The sequence below is a fragment of the Medicago truncatula genome, chromosome 4, assembly GCF_003473485.1.
Source record: "Medicago truncatula cultivar Jemalong A17 chromosome 4, MtrunA17r5.0-ANR, whole genome shotgun sequence".
Classification (NCBI taxonomy): Eukaryota; Viridiplantae; Streptophyta; class Magnoliopsida; order Fabales; family Fabaceae; genus Medicago; species Medicago truncatula.
The window spans coordinates 14,302,118-14,323,508 of NC_053045.1; the positions used below are offsets into that span (position 1 = coordinate 14,302,118).

Sequence of the window (21,391 nt, forward strand, 5' to 3'; positions counted from 1 at the left end):
ACTTACCATAACACAGGGGTTGTCCCTCGCAAAAAGACACAGCCCCTGTCTTTAATTTAAGCGCCAAACTTAAAATTCAAAAAATCTGATTGTGCAGGCTTTTTCAGGAAAAAACGAGGGGCATATACAGGGATTGGCCGTGGCTTAATGAAAAAGTAAGAGAATATCTGCAAAACTGTGTGTTTGACATGACAAAATCCTGCAAAAGCTGAACTGCCACTACTGTTACTACACAATAGCTGGGACTAGGCTAGGTGTAGGATGTTGACTATTTTTGCGTGGGGTTTCCCCCCTGTGTGTACCCTTGGTAAATTTTTTTCCCTATAAATTTAGATGCCCATTGACAAACCGTGTTCCTTTAATATTCTTCAAGACATTGAAATTTTTTTTACTCAAGTTTCTTCATACACTCTTCAACATCAATAAACTTCTCTAATTTGGTAAAATTTTCATCACTTCTTATATTTTGTGTTTTTATTTTTTTACTACTTATTACTTCTCTAATTTTCATGATCTGTTTTTATTATTCTCATCACTTCTCTAATTTTCATGATCTGGTTTTATTTTGTGCAAAAAAGAATTCTATTTTTTTAATAATAAAACTGTTAAAGAAAATGATATTTTAGAAGAAAAAAAATGTTAAAACTAGAGAACAAAAATGAATAATAATATATACTGTTATTTTTTTTCTTTTGAAATTCAAATAAATAAATGTTATATAAAATGATATATGCTGGTTTTTTTTTCTCACAAGAAATGATATATGTTGATGATGTTAGATGTTATTTACATGATATTTCCAATTATTTATGGAGTATATGTTGATGATTATGTGCTTTGTGTTTGTAGGTAGATTTGTTGATTATATTTATAGTTAGAGTAGAACACCAATTAAGTTTATAGTATACAGAATTTTTTATTTAATTTAGAATTGATATCTATTGTAAAAAAAATATAGCATTTTTATATTTATTATAGAAAACTGTTGATTTGCTAATTAAAACAGTTTTTTTAAAACTTAATTTTTAATTTAGGGAAATTCGATTTTTAAAAATAGTGTATTAAAAATCAGTTTTTTTTTTAATTAAAACTATGTTAAAATTATTTTTTTATAAAAAAATAAAGCTGTTTTTTAATAAATTAAAATCTGTTTTTAAATTAATTTTTTTTATAAAAACAATAATATAATATAAAAATGCCTATTGTTTGAAAAGAAGGGACTCAAAAATAGTATATAATAACAATTCATAAAAATTCGATTTTGTAATTAATTTAAATACATTTTATTAATTAAAATTATTTTTAAAATATTTAATTAATTAATAAAAAAATTGGTTTTATTAATAATACATTTTTTTTAAAAATAATAATTTACCGTTTGCCAGGGGTTAAATCCCTCGCAAGTCCCTGGTATATACTGATCTGATTTGATGTTCCATCAGTCAGTCGTCGCGTCAGTCAGAGCAGATTGCATAGCTGCAGAAAAAGTGAGGGAATATGCCAAGGGTTAAGACAGGGACAAAGCCAGGCCATATCCCAGGGGTTGAGCCCCTCGTTTTTTTCCCAGGGGTTACACCCCTGGCAAAATGTTTGCGACGAGCGCTTTTGCCAGTACTTCCGCCCCTGGCAAATTCCCTCACAAACATCCCTTTTCCCAGGGATTCTGTCCTTTTGTCAGGGATTTTGCCCCTGGCAAAAGGTAATGTTTCTTGTAGTGCATACAGTATAATATATATATACACAGAATTCTATTCCAAATTGTTCTTCTCATATTCTATATTCCATTTTCATACTGTTGTCTTAAGATGGCATCAGAGCTCGATCAGGAAACTGAAAAATCAAACAACAACAGTAACAAATCAAATAACAAAAACAACTCTGATATGGATTCATCAAATCCATATTACATTCACCCTTCAGATCATCCTGGTCACTTGCTTGTCCCAACAAAATTGAATGGCACTAATTACTCATCATGGAGCAGATCGATGGTTCATGCCCTCACAGCCAAAAACAAAGTGGGTTTTATCAATGGATCCATCAAAACACCATCAGAAGTAGATCAACCTGCAGAATATGCTCTATGGAATCGGTGCAACAGCATGATTTTATCGTGGCTCACACATTCTGTAGAACCAGATCTGGCCAAGGGAGTCATTCATGCCAAGACTGCTTGTCAGGTTTGGGAAGATTTTAAAGATCAATTTTCACAGAAAAATATTCCAGCAATATATCAGATTCAAAAGTCATTGGCCTCTTTATCCCAAGACACCATGTCAGCCTCAACCTATTTTACAAAAATCAAAGGCCTTTGGGATGAATTGGAAACATACCGCACTCTTCCTACTTGCAGCCAGATGAAGGCACATGATGAATAAAGGGAAGAAGATCGCTTGATGCAGTTTCTCATGGGCCTTAACGATTCTTACAGCACTGTTCGCAGCAATATTCTCATGATGTCACCATTACCCAACGTTCGACAAGCCTACTCTCTAGTCATTCAAGAAGAAACACAACGCCAAATGACTTCTGAAACAACAGAGAATTTCTCCATTGCTGCTGCAATCCACACTCATCAAAACAATTTCTCCAACAAGCTTGTCAAAGACAAGCGCTGTGAACACTGTAATAGAGAGGGCCACGCAATTGATAATTGCCGAACTCTAAAGTTTCACTGCAGTTTTTGCAATAAGAAAGGGCACACAGAGGATCGATGCAGGTTTAAAAACGGAATATGGGGTTCCAACAACATGGGAAATCAAAGCAGCAATGCGAACCAATCACAACAGCAACAACATGGACCTCGCAGCGCTGCATCTAGGTCATCCCCTGCTGCAAACGCAGCGGAATCTTCACAATCTGCACTTGAATTATTGGCAGAGCAGATTCAACAACTTGCTCGCGCATTGAGTATGATTTCTTCAAACAATAATGTTGGTAATAACAACACTCATGCTAATGCTGCAGGTCTGTCTCTCTTCTCTAACGCTTCTATTAATTCTGTATTCACTAAGCCTTCGATTTTGGATAGTGGAGCCACTAATCATATCACATATGATCACACCATTCTCTCTAAAACAAAGTCTTCCATCATTCCTTTTGTCAATTTACCCACTGGCTCTTCTGCTCCAATCACATCCATTGGGGACTTGTCATTCAATTCCAATATAACCCTACATGATGTTTTATGCGTTCCTTCATTTCGACTAAACTTGATGTCTGCTAGCAAACTTACCACATCTTTAAATTGTTGTGTGATTTTATATCCTGACTTTTGTGTATTGCAGGACTTGGCTACGGGGAAGATGATTAATGTGGTGGTCTCTATTACATGTCTCCCTTACAAAAAACTCCCGAATCTCATCAAGTTTCTCAACCCTCAAACTTATGGCATATGCGCCTTGGACACCCATCTCCATCTCGTCTTAAATTAGTTTCTCCATTACTATCTACAAATAACATTTCTTTTGAGAATAATTGTAATGTTTGCCCCATGGCCAAACAGACTAGACTTCCTTTTCCTTTAAGTTCTATATCAACTCATGCTCCATTTGAATTATTACATTGTGATATATGGGGTCCACATAAAGTTCCCACACATTCAGGGGCACGTTTTTTTTTAACTATTGTTGATGATTTTACAAGATGCTCATGGCTGTTTCTTATGCAATACAAATCAGATTCACAAAACATTTTGAAATGCTTTGTTAATTTTGCTTATACGCAATTTCAAGCAACTGTTAAAGCAATTAGAGTTGACAATGGTTCTGAATTCATGTCCATGAGAGAATTTTTCCAATCTCGAGGGATAGAACATCAACGAACTTGCGTTTACACTCCACAACAAAATGGAGTTGTGGAACGCAAACATCGTCATATTCTTGTTGTGGCACGAGCATTACTATTTCAGTCACATCTACCACTTGAATTTTGGGGTGAATGTGTATTGACTGCTGTTTACCTCATAAACCGATTGCCGTCTCCGTTACTATCCAACAAATCACCTTTTGAATTATTATACAACAAACCACCATCACTTAATCACTTGAGAGTGTTTGGTTGCTTATGTTATGCTACCGTTGTCCACCCTACACATAAACTTGATCCCCGTGCAAAAAGAGGTTTATTTGTTGAATATCCTACTGGACAAAAAGGTTATAAAATTTATGATCCTGAGACAAAGACTTTCTTTGTGAGCCGGGATGTCAAATTTTGTGAAACTGATTTTCCTTCCATTCCAATTGCATCTAAACCTAACATGACTTCATCTCATCCTTCTTTTGAAGTCTTGGATGATTGGCCTGTTCCTACACCATCTCATTATCAACTACAACAAACTCATACACCCTCTACACATGAGCCCAATCTTCCTACAGAACTATCCACTGAAACATCTTCCGCTGCCTCACCTATAAATGAATCAATTTCATCCACATCATACACTCCAGAACCTCAAACTTCTCCCATTCCAGAAGTTCGACAATCCCTTCGTGACAAGAACCTCCCGATATGGCATAAAGACTACCACATGTTCGCAAAAGTCAACACATCCTCCTCGGAGCCAACGTCTAAGTCAGGTACTCGGTATCCTCTATCTCATTATCTTTCATATTCACAAATCTCTCCTACACATTGTGCCTTTCTAGCTAACATTACAACACATAAAGAGCCCAAATCATATCATCAAGCTATCCAAGATCCACAATGGCAGGCAGCAATGAATACAGAATTAGAAGCGTTACAACAAAACAACACATGGAGTCTTGTACCTCTTCCTCCTGGTCATAAGCCCATTGGTTGCAAATGGGTATACAAAATAAAGTATAAATCTGACGGCACCATAGAGCGATATAAGGCACGCCTTGTTGCTAAGGGATACGCTCAGGTTGAAGGGATTGACTATCAAGAAACATTTTCCCCAACTGCCAAAGTTACTACTCTTCGCTGCCTTCTTACCATTGCAGCTGCTCGTAATTGGTTCATACACCAGTTAGATGTGCAAAATGCCTTTCTTCATGGTGATTTGCATGAATTAGTGTACATGGAGCCTCCACCTGGTCTTCGCCGACAGGGGGAGAACGTTGTATGTCGGCTCAATAAGTCACTTTATGGACTCAAACAAGCATCAAGAAATTGGTTCTCTACTTTCTCTGAAGCCATTCAAAAGGCTGGTTACCAACAATCAAAGGCTGACTATTCTCTTTTCACCAAACCTCAAGGTACTTCATTCACAGCAGTTCTCATTTATGTTGATGACATACTTCTTACAGGGAATGATCTTCAAGAAATGAAACGCCTTAAAAATTTCCTTCTTAAGCGCTTCCGTATCAAAGATCTTGGAGATTTGAAATATTTTTTGGGCATTGAGTTCTCTGGCTCTAAGAAAGGTATCTTCATGTCTCAAAGAAAGTATGCTCTAGACATCTTGCAAGATTCAGGACAGATAGGTGCTCGCCCCGACAATTTTCCAATGGAGCAAAATTTAAAACTTACTCCCACAGATGGAGTGGTACTAAATGATCCAACCAAATACAGAAGGCTCGTTGGTAGGTTAATTTATCTTACTGTCACCAGACCTGACATTGTATACTCTGTACAAACATTGAGTCAATTCATGCAAGAACCTAGAAAACCTCATTGGGATGCTGCAATGAGAGTCCTAAGATACATCAAGGGCGCACCTGGACAAGGCATATTATTTTCGACCTCTAATGACCTTACCTTAAAGGCCTTTTGTGATTCAGATTGGGGAGGTTGTCATGCCACTAGAAGATCCGTTACAGGGTTTTGCATTTTCCTCGGAAATTCTCTCATCTCATGGAAATCTAAGAAGCAAGTTATAGTCTCTAGATCATCAGCAGAATCTGAATATCGAGCTATGGCTAATACATGTTTGGAGCTGACTTGGCTACGGTTCATATTACAAGATTTGAAAGTCTCACTTGCTGCTCCAACACCATTATTTTGTGACAACCAGGCAGCTTTACACATTGCAGCAAATCCTGTATTTCATGAGCATACAAAGCATATTGAAATAGATTGTCATATAGTACGGGAAAAACTGCAAGCTGGTTTGATTAGCCCTTCTTATGTGCCAACACGATTCCAGTTAGCAGATGTGTTCACTAAAGCTTTAGGAAAGGATCAATTCGTGACATTGCGAAACAAGTTGGGACTTCACGACATTCACTCACCAACTTGAGGGGGAGTGTTAGGAAATATCTATCTTATGCATAGTTGACTCTCCTTAATGTGTATATATTTACCTTCTCTAATAGTTAACTCTAGTTATTTTCCTTTCAATACACAGTAAATTAGATCCCACTGATTGAGGATCATGGCTGTCATGACTTAGGATTAGCTTAACATACGTCTGTAAATATATTATATATATATGGCCTAGAGTTACATACAGTATAAGATATATATACACAGAATTCTATTCCAAATTGTTCTTCTCATATTCTATATTCCATTTTCATACTGTTGTCTTAAGATATACCGATATGCAATAGTCGAGATGATAAAATTTTAAAACCTAATAACTATTTTAAAAATATCAACATTAATATAATGTTTCTAATAAATATTTGTTGGAGTACGATTTTTATATATTGATAGTAGACATCCTACAATTCCTCCATATCAAAGATGCTAAATTATTGAAGTATTAATATTTTTTTTAAGGAAAGTATTAATTTTCTGTTATCTCCATAAATTGTTTAGTTTATAAAAACAATTTTAATAGCCATATTCTGATACGGCTGATTAGGATAAAAACATTATATTCTTATACGGCTGATTAATCAATCATTATATTATTTCTTTCTTCAAAAAATGCAAATAAAAACATTGCTTAATTAGAGTTTCCTTAATTAGAATAAATTTAAATATGATGCAAATACACAAAATAGTGCAATTTGATTGAGTCATTATATAAAAAATGACACAAGTTATTACGTTATAATTGGCTCAAAAACATAATAACGACACAAGTTAAATTGTCTTGATTAAAAATTATATATAATTACACCTCAGCTTGATTAATACATGAACCAACTAAAAAATAAATTATTTGGTTGAACCTGGATTACTAGAGTCCAATCTCCTAAGAGCTGAAAGGTTAACAAAAAAACCATCATTAATACTTGTGTACACACCTCATCATCAATATTTGAATTTATTATTTATTACAATTGATTTATAGTGCAAATTAACCCAAATTTAATTACGTACAACATGCGAATTAGCCAAATTGTTCTTCTTATTTTTAATGGCTAATCAATGAATTAATTTTCCTTTTTTAAAAATGCATAGTTTTCAATTTATGTAACAGAATAGGCCATATCCTTTAATTTTAGCACCTTCTTTCACTTTCTTTATTCTTCCATCCACAAATCATACGTTAATAGTGATGTTATTTTTTATTTTTTTTTGTCATGTAATCGATTGGATAAGGCTCACACATTTTAAATGTGGAGAGATGGGAAGTTCGGGGATCAAACCCCAACCCAACCCCTACAAAATATTATCCTTACAACTACCAATTGATTTGGTTGTGACTACGGGACATATTGATGTTATTTTTATTAATCAAATCAACATGTTGAAATTTCATCAAAGATATGGAAGCTAAGTAGGGATATGGTTGCCTTAGCTAATTCATGATCATAGACAACTCCATTTGTTTGTCTCCTAATAAACTCAACATGAGAATTTGTTAATTTAGGAGCTAGAAAATTTGATACTACTATCCATAATGAGACCAAATTCGTTGATGTCTCTCCATCCTCTATTAAAATAATCAACTACATTTTTTGAGTCAACGTCAAAATCAACGTTTATGAACTGTAAGTGATGTATCCACCGAATCATAAGATAGAGTCCTAAAGCCTCCCCTATATCAATTGAACATAATGGAGTGAACCACATTGTTTGTACAAGTTTGTTATCTAGAAGATGGATTGAAAGCTTGAAAAGTGTTTGTTTTTTCTTTTGTCAATAGAGCCCTTCTTCTTACTAAAAGTGAAAATGTGGAAAGTTTTTCTCTTGTGATCACTAATAAGTATGACCTATCTCTTCTAAGTACATGGATCTCTTGCATGTTGAAAAACATGCAAACAAATTTTCTATCTCTTCGAGTTTAAAATTTCCTTTCTCTGCTCTTACATCTCACTGCCTTTTCAATCATGCCTATACTTTAGAAGAATTTGGTTTTCAAGATGTGTTGTTGTGCTATCAAAGTTCCTCCTTGCAGATGTTATCTTAGTTTTGGAAGGCTAAAACTCCTCGAGCCGTGTAGAATTATATTTACAATTGACAAGTGTTGTGAAAATGACTCAAAATTGGAGAAATTAAGTATGTTGAAGCTGTCAAAATCGGAGCACAATTTTATGTTGCAGAATAGGCACTTTCATTCGTAAAACGTATTTTTATGGGTTTGATTTGGTTTCAATTTATGAGGGATGTTTTTACTATAAATATAGATCTTGTATCAGATGTAAACTTTGAGAGAGATAGAGGGGGCTGAAACAAGGATCTAGAATGACAACAACAAAACTAGGGTTTGTATAGAGTTTGTCTCTTTGGCAACAAACACTAGGTTTGAGGATTGATTCACCTTGGGAAACACTATTAGGATTGAGTCTCTTGGTTACGTGAAGAGATTGGGACTTTGGGTAGAATTAGGCGGGAGACTTATTCTTGTAACCCATTGATATCTCTTTTGTAAAGTTACTCATCATATAGTGAAACGGAGTACTGCTCTCTTTCCCAGACTAGGTCAATTTGGACCAGACTGGGTCAACAAATTCTTTTGTGTTATCTCTTCCTTTCTCTCTCGCTGTTTTCTACTTTTGACTTGTGTTTATAATTGTTCCATACACTTTGATTTTGGTTGCCTGATTATCACTTGCTCCACACATCAAGTTTGTTATTGGTGTGTTTTCTCATCGAAGACCATCATGGAGCTACTTGTGGAGTTCAACAAAATCATTGGTGATTTGGAGAACATTGAGGTGCATCTTGAGGATGTGAGTGTTCTTATGGTGTGGTGTTGTTTGGAGGATGAAGAAGATGATGTGTCTCACCTTAGGAGTGATACCTAGTGGAGCGGTGGTTGTCTGGAGAGACGTTAAAAACTCAACATCATCCTGAAGAGGCGGTGGTAAGAATACTCATGATCAGTCTGGAGAGGTGGAGGCAACAATACTCATGATCAACTTGTTGAGGTGGAGTTTCAAGGTTGAAGACATAGTGGGATGTACGCATTTGCTAGTTGAGGTAGAGTACGCTCAGCGTGAGGTGGAGTTGAACACCGGTAATGGTACTGCTATGGAGGACCTTGGGTGCTATGCTCTATGGTGAGAAAGAGATTTTTTCATGAAGACGGAATGCATTTCGGAGGTTGAAGAATGTATAACACTACTTGCAGGATTACCCTAAAAAAAGGCCAAGGGTGATTGGATGCATGGAGACCTTCAAGGAAGCGGGAGATGTCATGTGTTGAACATGTTATGGTGAATGCTTGTGGAACTACCTAAAATTTCTAGCGTAGTCTGACTGCAAGGACCTTCGAGAAGGTGGAAGACATTACGAGGGCCGAAGGGGTTAAGGTGTATACTTGTGGATTACTCTAAAAGCCAAGGGTGATTGGGCACAAGTAGATCTTCAAGGAAGCGGGAGATGTCCTGTGTTGAAGAAGCATGGTATAGTCTTGTAGAACTACCTGAAATTCCTAGCATAATTGGACTACAAGCATCTTCGAGAAGGCGGAAGACATTCCGATGGCTGAAGAGGTTAAGGTATGTACTTGTAGAACTACCTAAAATTCCTTGAGTAGTTTGGACACAAGGATCTTCAAAAGGGCGGAAGGCATTCCGATGGCTGAAGAGGTTAGGGTGTAAACTTGTGGAGCTACTTGGTGTAGTACGACGCAAGGGAAAGAGCAGCAAGGAGGTTGATGGTTTGACATCATCACTAATTTAGAGTCAAGGTGGAGATTGTTGTGAAAGTGACTCAAAATTGGAGAAATTAAGTTTGCTGAAGCTGTCAAAATCGGAGGCCCGATTTGGAGAAATCAGAGCATGATTTTATGTTGCAGAATGGGCACTTTCATTCGAAAAAAATTGGAGCACGATCTGACAAAATCGGAGTACGATTTTGCGCAGATTCAGAAAAATAAAATGTATTTTTATGGGCCTGATTTGGTTCCAATTTATGAGGGATGCTTTTACTATAAATATAGACCTTGTATCAGATGTAAACCTTGAGAGAGATAGAGGGGGTTGAAACAAGGGTTTAGAAGGGCAACAACAAAACTATGGTTTGTATAGAGTTTGTCTCTTTGGCAACAAACACTAGGGTTTGAGGGTTGATTCACCTCGGGAAACACTATTAGGATTGAGTCTCTTGGTTACGGGAAGAGATTGAGACTTTGGGTAGAATTAGGCGGTAGACTTATTCTTGTAACTCATTGATATATCTTTTGTAAAGTTACTCATCATATAGTGAAATGGAGGGCTGCTCTCTCCCCCAGACTAGGTCAATTTGGATCGAACTAGGTCAATAAATTTTTTTGTGTTCTCTCTTCCTTTCTCTCTCGATCTTTTCTACTTTTGGCTTGTGTTTATAATTGTTCCATACACTTTGATTTTGGTTGTCTAATTATCACTTGTTCCACACATCAAGTTTGTTATTGGTGTGTTTTCTCATTGAATGCACAACAAATCTCTTGGTTTCCCGTTATTGAAAAGGTTTGAGACAAAAAACTGCTCTTGATTAAGTGTATCTTATGTCACCGTAGAACAAAAAGCACCTCTACTTGAATTTGTTTGCATAGAAGAAGTCCATAATTCGATGACTCGTGAGCGTGAACCGCGTATCCTTGATGGTTCCATATTCTCTTCATAGGTTGGAAGTTGTTGTATTCCATATGGTTCAATACTAATCAGTATCCTTAATGTTTGTCATGTTTGTCATCCAAGTTCTGACATAACCAAATATGGATGTTTTACTTAAATTTGCAATGTTGAGCCAATTTGGATCATGTTCTCAATAATCTAGTTCTCAAGGTTAGTAATTAGCATACTTATTATACTTTAACCTTTATATCTCATTGTATCAAAAGAAAAACCCTCTATATCTCATCTAATTTGAACTTTGTTTGATTACTACTTTATAGGGAATATTGAAAATCAACCAAGAGCTTCTGAATTTTGCTGTTGTGCCAGATTGCTTGGCATTGACTCTCCAAGTTGTGAAATTTGGGAAGGCACGTGGATACGAGCATGAGGTTTTTTTTAGCTAAATATTTCATGGAAAATGGAATAATGCTTGAAAGGATGTACTTCTCCCTTGCCAATCCATTACGTATCACATATGATGATATGTTTTCTACAATTTTTCGGTATGAAAATAATCAGAAAATGTAATCGACAAGTCAACATATATGGTTAAGAATTTAATCCATATACATCAATTTTGTAAGGGAACTTCTACACTACACTTCATAATTTAAAGTGTACCGATACTCTTATTTAATAAATTTACAAATTAACGATGATTTTATGAAATAAAGAGCTATTTGCTAATATTTATATTTTATAAAACATTATTTCATAAGCAAAAACATCGTTTCTTTATTTATAAGAATCATATTAATTTTTTAGTATTTTCTCATAAAAAATAATCAATATTCATGTTTATGAGTAATAAAAAATTTGAAAAATTAATTTTATTTCGTCCATGCTTTAGATAAATAAGATTTAATTATTATAATTGTCGATGATAGAAAATAATTTTTTTTTTCACAAAACACAACTCATTTAATTATTAATTTAATGATTTGGTGTACCGGTACACTCAAATTTTTGGATGCACCATAAAATTTGCCATTTTTTAATTATTTATTTGACTTTTTATTTCATCGGAGGGAGTATAATGTTAACTGCAAGTTATTGCTTACAACAAAAAAAAAGTTTTTTTTTTGAGGGAAACAAAAAAAAAAGTTGTACTCGTTTAAAAGACGTAACTACGACAGTCAATGTACTTGACACTTAATCTACTACCTCCGTCCCTAATTATAAGACTCTTTTGAAAAAATAATTTGTCCCTTTTTATAAGACCCCTTTGGTGTTTCCAAGTACATTAATTATTTCTTTACCAACATACCCTTATTTATTTTACATTTTTTCTTCAATCAACGATAAATATTATATTGAAAACATAAATTTACTCTCTCTCTTAAGGATAAAATTGTAAAAACAATAGTAATTATATACAAATTTAATACTACAACCAACTTTCTTAATGTCCACAATTTTGGCAAAATGCTCTTATATTTAGGGACGGAGGTAGTATGTGTTTACCCTACATATAGAATTAATTTGATGTTACCATGTTTATTTTTTGAGTTTAATTAATATTCTTTATCAATGTATAATTGTTTTATTTTACACGCATTTAATGTTGTATTGTCATGTCAATTAATTAATATGAGAACTCATAAATCAGGGATTTTATTCCAACAGTTTCACACAAGTTTCAGAATTATTTTCCACATAACATATGTGATTAAGTACAATAAAACACAGCATATACAGTGATATACCGTTTTTTTTTTATTTTTAGAATTTCCTTATTTTTCTCCATCTTCATTCTTACAATTTATTAACCCAAAAGCAGATCAAAAGTAATGGTGGCAACGTGGTTTATCTGCCCTGATCTCAGAAGTAATTCTGCCCCTCCTACATTTAGGTACTTGGAAGAGGAGTCTTTTATTTGGACCCATTTCATCTGAATCTATAAAATAGTTAAAATAAAAAAATAAGCATGGAAACTAAATTATAATGTTTCTCCAAAATTGTTTAAATCCAAGAAAAAAAATAGATATATGTATGGGATAGTTTACTTACCTTCCAAGAGTTTAGGAACATCTGGAATGTTTCTTGCTAGTGCTTTGGAAGAAAAACTCAACATAAAAAGAATGAGAACCACCCAAATAAGAGAGCACCTCTTTGATGCCATTACTCTTCCTGCAACATACTCAACACATGCTAGCTGTAATTTATAATCGAAAATTGTAGGTGGTTTTTTAGTCGCTTTTCAAGCAATATTTTTTTAGTTTGATTACCTAGTTTCTTTCTTTCTTGGATGCTTCCTCGTATACTAAGTCAATGCTATGAAAGGACACTGTTGTCAAAATCTCTTTTATGGATATCCTTCTGTTTTTATAATTTCGATCTATGACTTTTGGGGTTTCTGCATTCACACATATGGGACATCAATCCATTTGCGGTTGGCCTAGTGGTTGACTTGAGATCTGGGAGTTTGCTCCTCTAGAGGTCTCAGGCCTAATTCCCTCTAGTGCCAATTTCGGTGGGCTAAGTCCATACCGAGCTTACTCTGGCTTTAAACGGGGTCCCCACAAGTGGGCGGTAGGATAGGTCCCCTCGGATTAATCGATTCTTGGATCGATTACCGAGTTTAAAAAAAAAACACATATGGGACATCGGTAACTGTCTTATCTTGATTAAATGGTTCAAAACTAAATAACAACTTTTTAGATTTGTCTCTCATTAATTTGTTGTTTAACAAAACAATTTTTGAGAATTTTTTATATGTTTTTTGATGGAATTTTTTTAGACAATTGGGTTTCCAGGGTTCACCAAAGTTAAGGCGGATCCCAAGACTAAAAAAACGTTTGCAGAGTACTTATATATCATCCTTTAAAGAGATTCTCACACCAACACCAAACTATGAAGTACGAACATTGGTCAGATTATGTACGTCTTGATGTCAGACATACGTCAATGTTCAACATCTCCACAACCCCTATGTTGAACCGATAACATTGCAAGTGAGCCAACTCCTTACCAAGGGAGTTGACAAAATTGGTTATATTTTGATTTAACATCTTTGTTGCTAGTCATATTTATTTTACTTTGACAACTTCAACCTGCTTCATTAATAACTAATATGTTTCTTGAATCCATCTAATCTGTTTTATATTTTTGACTAATTATTATTTTTGGAGAAATTAGACTACATCCCTGATGTTTTATTAAACAACATATAGACATCCCTGTAAACTTAGTTCAGTTGGTAGGGATATCACATATTATATGCAGGTGTCGTGTTTCGAACCCCGAACATTCCACTTCTTCACATTTAAAATGTGAGCTTTAACCACTAAACTACTTGACCAAAAACAACATATAGACCCCTCTAGTTTTCTAAAAACACTCACGTCCCCTCCGTAGTAATACCAAAATCCGAATATATGTTATTAATTCATATTAATTTTAAAAGACAAATGAAAAAGCATATAGAAAGGGTAAAAGGTTGTAAAAGCTTGAGTAAGTGTGCTTTAACGAGAGTATAATAATCTCCCTTTAATTTCTACTAAAAAAATGAAGATTGTGAAGTTCGTTAGGAGTTAGCATATAAACAAGGCATTGCTTACGCTTGCTGTAGAAGAAACACTTTGACACTTACTCAGTTTTCGTTTCCATTAAGACGGCAATAACTGAGGTTGTAAAGATCCGGACTTTACTTCTGGTCGAAAAGGAATAGCAAAATCAAGACTCGTAAAATCGCAATTAAAATCGAAGGATTTTACTCGAGGACTTTTATAGAATCGATTTAGAAAATTTTAAAATCACAATCAAAATTGCTGGATATAAATGACTTAGTTTATAAGAAATCATAAAATCGCAATTAAAATCGATGGATTTTGTCTATTTTGAAATTCTAATATGGATTTGAGTCGTTGAAGGTGAAAAAAGTCGCAAAATCCTAAATTTTAGGATATAAGTCGAGATTTTGACAACAATGAATAACGACTGTAAAGTAAAGAGGGTTATGTGTAATTAAAATAAATCTACAGGGAGATGAGTCTAATTTATCATTTTTTAAGGAAGGACTAAACGCAAATTAAATAACTATGCAAAGTATCATTTAGTAACACGTGAACATAAATTATGTTGCATATCCCTTAGGTTTGGTATCAAATCTTTAATAGACGAGTTTCCCTAACTCTTTGAATTCGGATCGACATGACATTGCTAATTAAATATAGTTATCGTTAGTGCTGGCCGATTCTGTTTATCTCTTCAATAACACCCTGTTTTTGTTTTTATTAAACCAATTGTTGTTTGGGCTCCAGTGGCAAGGAGCTCCTTCCAAGCACGTATCCGGGGAATATCGGGTTCGATTCTCAGGAGGAACAACACTTAACCTCTACGCATGAGCCGGATTAGTCATCCACCATTGATGGATAGGAAACCGGTGCAAAAACCAAAAAAAAAAACCAATTGTTGAAATAATTTAAAAGAGATGTCCAAATTTCACAGATACATGAATATAAATTGCATCTTGATGGAAAGAATCCATATGCAGCAATCGACCCATGTTTGGAAAAGTTTTCTAAATTAGTGTTGATAGATCTTATGTTTTAAGAGGATTTCTTTTTAGATGAGTTTTTTGTGGTATTTTTTTTGTGGCAATGGCTGGGTATTGATTTTGTTCCACCCGGCGTGATTGGTGAACATTTTGATCAGTTTATTCATTTGCCGAATCTTCTCATTTATTCTTTAAGGTAACTTGGCTTGTTTGTGTATGGGTAATTTGAAAAGAAAGGAATAACCGCATCTTTAAAAATGTGGCTGCTTCTGATCTGTATACCCTCTTAGAGAAAGTGAAGTTGAATTCGTTTATGTGGTTGAAAACAAATCAGCCATCATTTATTTTTGGGTTAAATAAGTAAATAATCTCCCTAAATATACTAATATTTGATTTTTAGTCCCCAAAAAATATTTTTTAAGCTTTTGGTCGTTCTAAAATTTTTCATTTATGAAATTAGTCTCTGCTCTAGTGTAATACTCAATGTAGAGCAGGGACTAAATGAAAAATTTTAGAAGGACCAAAAGCCTAAATAATATTTTATGGGGACTAAAATCAAATATTGATATATTTAGGAGGACTATTTACTTATTTAACCTTTTGTTTTTTGTTATCACGACCGATTTCGTCACCCACTTCTTGCATGGGTGTTTCTATGTAATATCATTTATTTTTTTGCTTTTCAGGTGCCTTTTGGCGACGCACCAACTGTGACTTTGTGACATTGTAAATTGTTAAGTGCTTCACTTTCAGCACGTCTTGTGCAGAATGAACCACTTTTGGGTTAATATTATATTCTATTTTAACTTGTTAAAAAATAAAGGATTTCATTTTAGATCCATCAATATCTCGTTTGACAGAATAAAAAGCCCTGAGCGAGTTATTTACCAGAGGCGTTGAAATTAAAAAAGAAATAAAACGACATCCAAAAATTATTTCTTGAAATTTTTAGAGTGCCTGAGAGACGTTAAGATGGCCTATAAAGAACTTTTCATGTTTTAGGTGTGAGAGTATTCTGATCGAATGGAAATTCTTCATAGTCGCTGACCTTTAGGACAATTACATCAATTTGATATTCAAAGTCACCAATGCCTACCATTATGTTTTTAACCATGTCTTTAGGAGTTGTTATAGACTCGATAGACGAAATTGACAAGTGTATCAAATCGTAATAAGTAATAAAGTAGTAAGTTTATCGTTCCACACAAAAATTGTCGTTCAACTTAGTATTTAATAAAACTTATTTTAAAGGATGAAAGTAAAGTAAAATTGAATAGAATTGCATGGTTGAATTACCCTGCCTAATGCTAAGGTTTATGATTCAGATAATTAATGGTGATTAAAAAATCCTTTGAATCCCCCTTCGTCTTTCTTGAAATTAAACTTTAAGAAACAAACATTTATGTGTCATGCTTATGATTTAATGAAACTAGCGGATAAAACTCACACAGAGCTTCTCACAAGAACTATGTGTCGGACTAACCTAGATTATGTACGATATTGTCCAAAGAAGAGAGTAATAAATGGCCGGAATTCAAACTAGAATTTCTTAACCTCTATGCGAAATAATAATTAGAATAGCCAAACAAAGTATGCTCTGGAGTTTCTCTAAAAGTTTGACATGCAAGACTGCAAATCAATATCTACACCAATGGCTTCTGCCCTCTCAATAGAAAAAGATAAATTTGATATCGACGTTGATGCAAAAAGGTATCACGGTATGATTGAATATTTGCCCTATTTAACAACAAGTTGGCCAGACATTATATTTAGTGTATGCATGTGTGCTAGATATCAAGCTTCCTCAAAGGAATCACATTTAAAGGTTGTTAATATAATTTTAAATATTTAAGTGGAACTTCAAATTTGGTCTATGATATCCAAAAAGACCGAAGTGTTTGCTGTTTAGTTGGATTTTCGAACTCCGATTTTGCCGGTTTTAAATCAGATAGAAAAAGCATGAGTGGTACATGTCACTTATTTGAAAAATTGCTTAGTCGCATGGCATAGTAAAAAGCAACATAGTGTTTCGTTTTCTACCGCGCAGGCTAAATAGTGGCAGCCGGTAGTTGTTGCTCTCAAATTTTATGACTAAAACAACAACTACTTAACTTTGATTTAAAACTCAGTTTTGTTCTAATTAACTGCAATAACATTACTACATTAGTGCCATCAACCTTACAAAAAATCATGTTTTACACTCATGCGCTAAACACATTGAAATAAGACATCATTTATCCTTAAGAATCTTGTAGAAAAGAAGGATGTAATCTTTGAATACATTGACACCAAGTGTGAACTTGCCCACATTTTTACAAAACCACTACCATCCGATTATTTTCTCAAAATATGTAGGGAGTTAGGTATCCTAGATACCTCTTGCTTTAAATAAGAAAGACAATTTTTTTTTTTTTGAAGAAACCAAAATGAAATTAATAATCACCAAGAACAATTCATCTTGTACAAGGTGTGTTAAGTGAAATGCTCCTCAGAAGAAATACAAATCCAGTATCTGTTGTCAAAAAAACACATAGAAAGACAATTATGCTATTTATTATTCTCTCTAATCATGATTGTTTTAGAAATTCGTTATTTGAAATTAAAATTAACTATTTTCACTCAAACCTAAAATTAGCCTTTTTAAGAACATAAATAGAGTGATGGAGGATTGCTTGCACTAATCTGTGGTGTACTGATATCTGTACTTGCACATTATGCTTGTATTGATCTTTAATAAATTTTTTTTTTTGCCTTTTATAAAAAAATCTTCAGTATGAAACTGTTAACTTTGGGCATAATAGCAAGCAAAGAAAACGAGCACATGGATTTGTCGAAGACAGACTCTAAGAAATAAAAGATAGAAAGTGCAGCCTCCTTGTTTTGTTGAAAGTCAAGGGATAGTTGCAAGTTGGAAATTTGCTTCCCTTCTTAGAAATCCTGGTTGGGTTTAACACAATCCCATAAAACCAGCCTGTGAGGTGAGGATTGCATCCACTCATAAATACAGTGTCAGACCATCATCTATCCGATGTGGAACTCTTAACACCCCCCCTCACGATCAACACTATTGGGCTTGGTTCGTGGCATAAATCGTGGGTGGCCAGCGGAAACCTGATAGCAGGTGGTCCAATGGATCTTGGAGAGGCTCTGATACCATATCAGAAATTGTGGTTGGGCCTAACAAAACCGGCTTGTGAGGTGAGGATTTCCCCCACTTATAAGCACATTGTCAAACCATCACCTATCCGATGTGGGACTCTTAACAATATATAAAGAAAATAGGGTTAATATATGTTTACCCTCTGTAATATTAGCGATTTCCGGTTTACCCCTGTAAAAAAAATTTGGTTAGATTTCAACCCTGTAATTTGAAGATTTTTTTGATTTTGGACCTTCATGACATCAAATTATAAAATTTAAGGTACTTTTGTCCCTTGTAATTTGAGAGAATTTCGGTTTACCCCCTACCATATCATCAATATTTCGGTTTACCCCCTACCATATCATCAATATTTCGGTTTATCCCTATGCCATATCATCGATTTTGTACAGTCATAATTCATGAAGGACCAAAACCAAAAATCTTTGAATTACAGGGTTGAAATCTAAACAATTTTTTTTTACAGAAAGGTAAACCGAAAATATACTATATTCTATACTGATTATTCTATACTGATTTTTTAAGAAGAAATATGCTATATTCATATATAACTTTAATGATCACTGTGTATTTTAACATCTATGTATAAAGATAAAAGAAGAAAAAAAAAACATCATTAAGAAAACTCAAAATAGACACTGTAAATTATTTTTGGGATCCAAACTCCAACCCTCAAATACTATAATGATGTCTCTGCTACAACAACTGAATTATGCTCACAGAAACACTCATGTCACCTAAAAAAAATAGTACAAGTGGTTACTTAATCAACATCGTTAATGAAGTACATGTGAACTATACATTCTAATTTCAATCATATACCAAATTATTCTATTACCATCAAAGTAATTTATTACCATAGAAAATAATTGACAAAACTTTTATTATCAATTTGTTTTACAAATTTTATTCTTTGAAATTGCATGAAGGAAAATCAAACTAAACAATCACATTTAATAATACATCTCTTTATTTTATTTTTCTTTCCACGTTACAATTATTCATTAATAATTGTGGCAACCAGGATTATCTCTTTCCTCTTGATTTCTTCTACTCTTGCATGGAGGTAGTCGTTTTTGTTGCAGAAGAAGTCTCTTGTTCATACTCTTTTCATCAGAAACTACACAAATTAAACAAATAATATAAGAACAATTTAACTATATATAACGCATTTACATATTATCGTGAAGTTTAATTTTTATGGTAGCCAGAGTTTGAACCTCGGACGTTGCATATTTTATGCATCGTTCTTACCAACTGAACTAAACTCACGAGGACTCGTGAAGTTTAATTTACTTACATGCATAAAGCTCTGAAGCATCAGCAATGTTCCTTGCTAATATATTTGATGAAAAACTCAACATACAAAAAACCAGAACAACAAAAATAAGTGAGCATTTCTTTGAAGCCATTACTCTTGCTAACGCATTTCATAATGAACTCAACACATGCTAATTTATATAATCCAAAATCAGTGATTTTTTTGTCTTCCAAGTATTATTTTAGTTTAATTTAATTGATACTTGTTTCTTAGTTGCAACCGAGTAGACTAAGTCAATGCATGGTAACAAATTACCGTTGATTTCATAGATACTATTTCTAAGAAGTTTCTTACTTTTAAGAACTCTTGTCAAATCAATGTTTTTTAGATAATATTTTTATTTTATTTCTAAGAAGTTGCATGTTTTGAATGAGATTATTATATTCATATTTTCATTGACTTTGAATTAAATACTGGAAATTTCATATTTACAGCGGTTAATATTATAAACAACAATAATATTTGCACACCACATATACTCCAACACCCATTCAAACCTCGTTTTATCTCGAGTATTGCGACTACCTTAAATCATGTTAGGTTTTGCATGATAGGAAAAATGGTGTGGTCACTATAATCATATAGGAGTTTCCAAGAAGATGGTTTGTAGCTTTACACACAGATGGAGTGGTCACGAGAACAGGAAATATTAGAATATAAAATATTCATTGTGTAAATTATTAGTATATTGTATATTATTCCGAGATAATTGAGGATCAAGTATCTTTAACTTTTTTTTGAAGGAAGTATCTTTAACTTGGTCCTCAATTATCTCTCAATAATATATAATATACTAATAATTTAACTTGGTCCTCAATTTAACTTTGTACTAACAACAATATAATGATAATCATCAACAACCCAAAAATACAACAATCTGACAGTAGCAAATAACATAGATTTTAACTCAATTATGAACTAAATAACTAAATACTATCATCATTTAACCCTAAATTCTCACTAACTCAGTATCATACCCTAATATGATTAATTTCTTCATCATGAATTTATAATTCAACAATTATTTTACCCTTCACCAAATACAAGATTTGAGATAAACATCACCTTTAACGGAGAGATTCGGCGACAGAAAGAGAGAAGGAGAAACTGATTCATACAGAGGAAGGGCGAAGGAGATCGAGAGAGCTAATCAGGGTATGGAGAGAGAGCTACGGGCCGCCGTCGGACCAAATGACGGAGAGAGAGCTATCTGCCGTCGTAGCAAATGGCGGAGAGTGAGAGATGGAGATCGCACGTCGTCGTCGCGTGGTGGAGAAAGACTAGATCTGAAACCCTTTCTATTTCTTTTTCTTTTCTATTTCTTATTTCTTTTAATCATTTTTCAATTTAAAGATCAAGTTTTTAAATTTTTTTATTGCCATGTCATAGATGGTATAAGGGGATGTATGGAATTGGTATGTCCATGTATCTTTTTCCTTTTTTTAGTAAACGATATACCATATTAAAAGGCAAGTGCATTAAAATATATTCATTATTCAGTAGCACGC

General features: G+C 33.9%; 1 long non-coding RNA gene across 1 annotated transcript; it reads right to left on the reverse strand.

The window, feature by feature from the left end:
• Positions 1 to 19,396: 19,396 nt before the first annotated feature.
• LOC25497763 (uncharacterized) lies at positions 19,397 to 20,022 on the reverse strand. The gene is made up of 2 exons (XR_003007284.2): positions 19,863 to 20,022; positions 19,397 to 19,682 (listed from the first exon to the last, which is right to left on the reverse strand). It is a non-coding gene; the product is annotated as an uncharacterized lncRNA (long non-coding RNA).
• Positions 20,023 to 21,391: the final 1,369 nt, after the last annotated feature.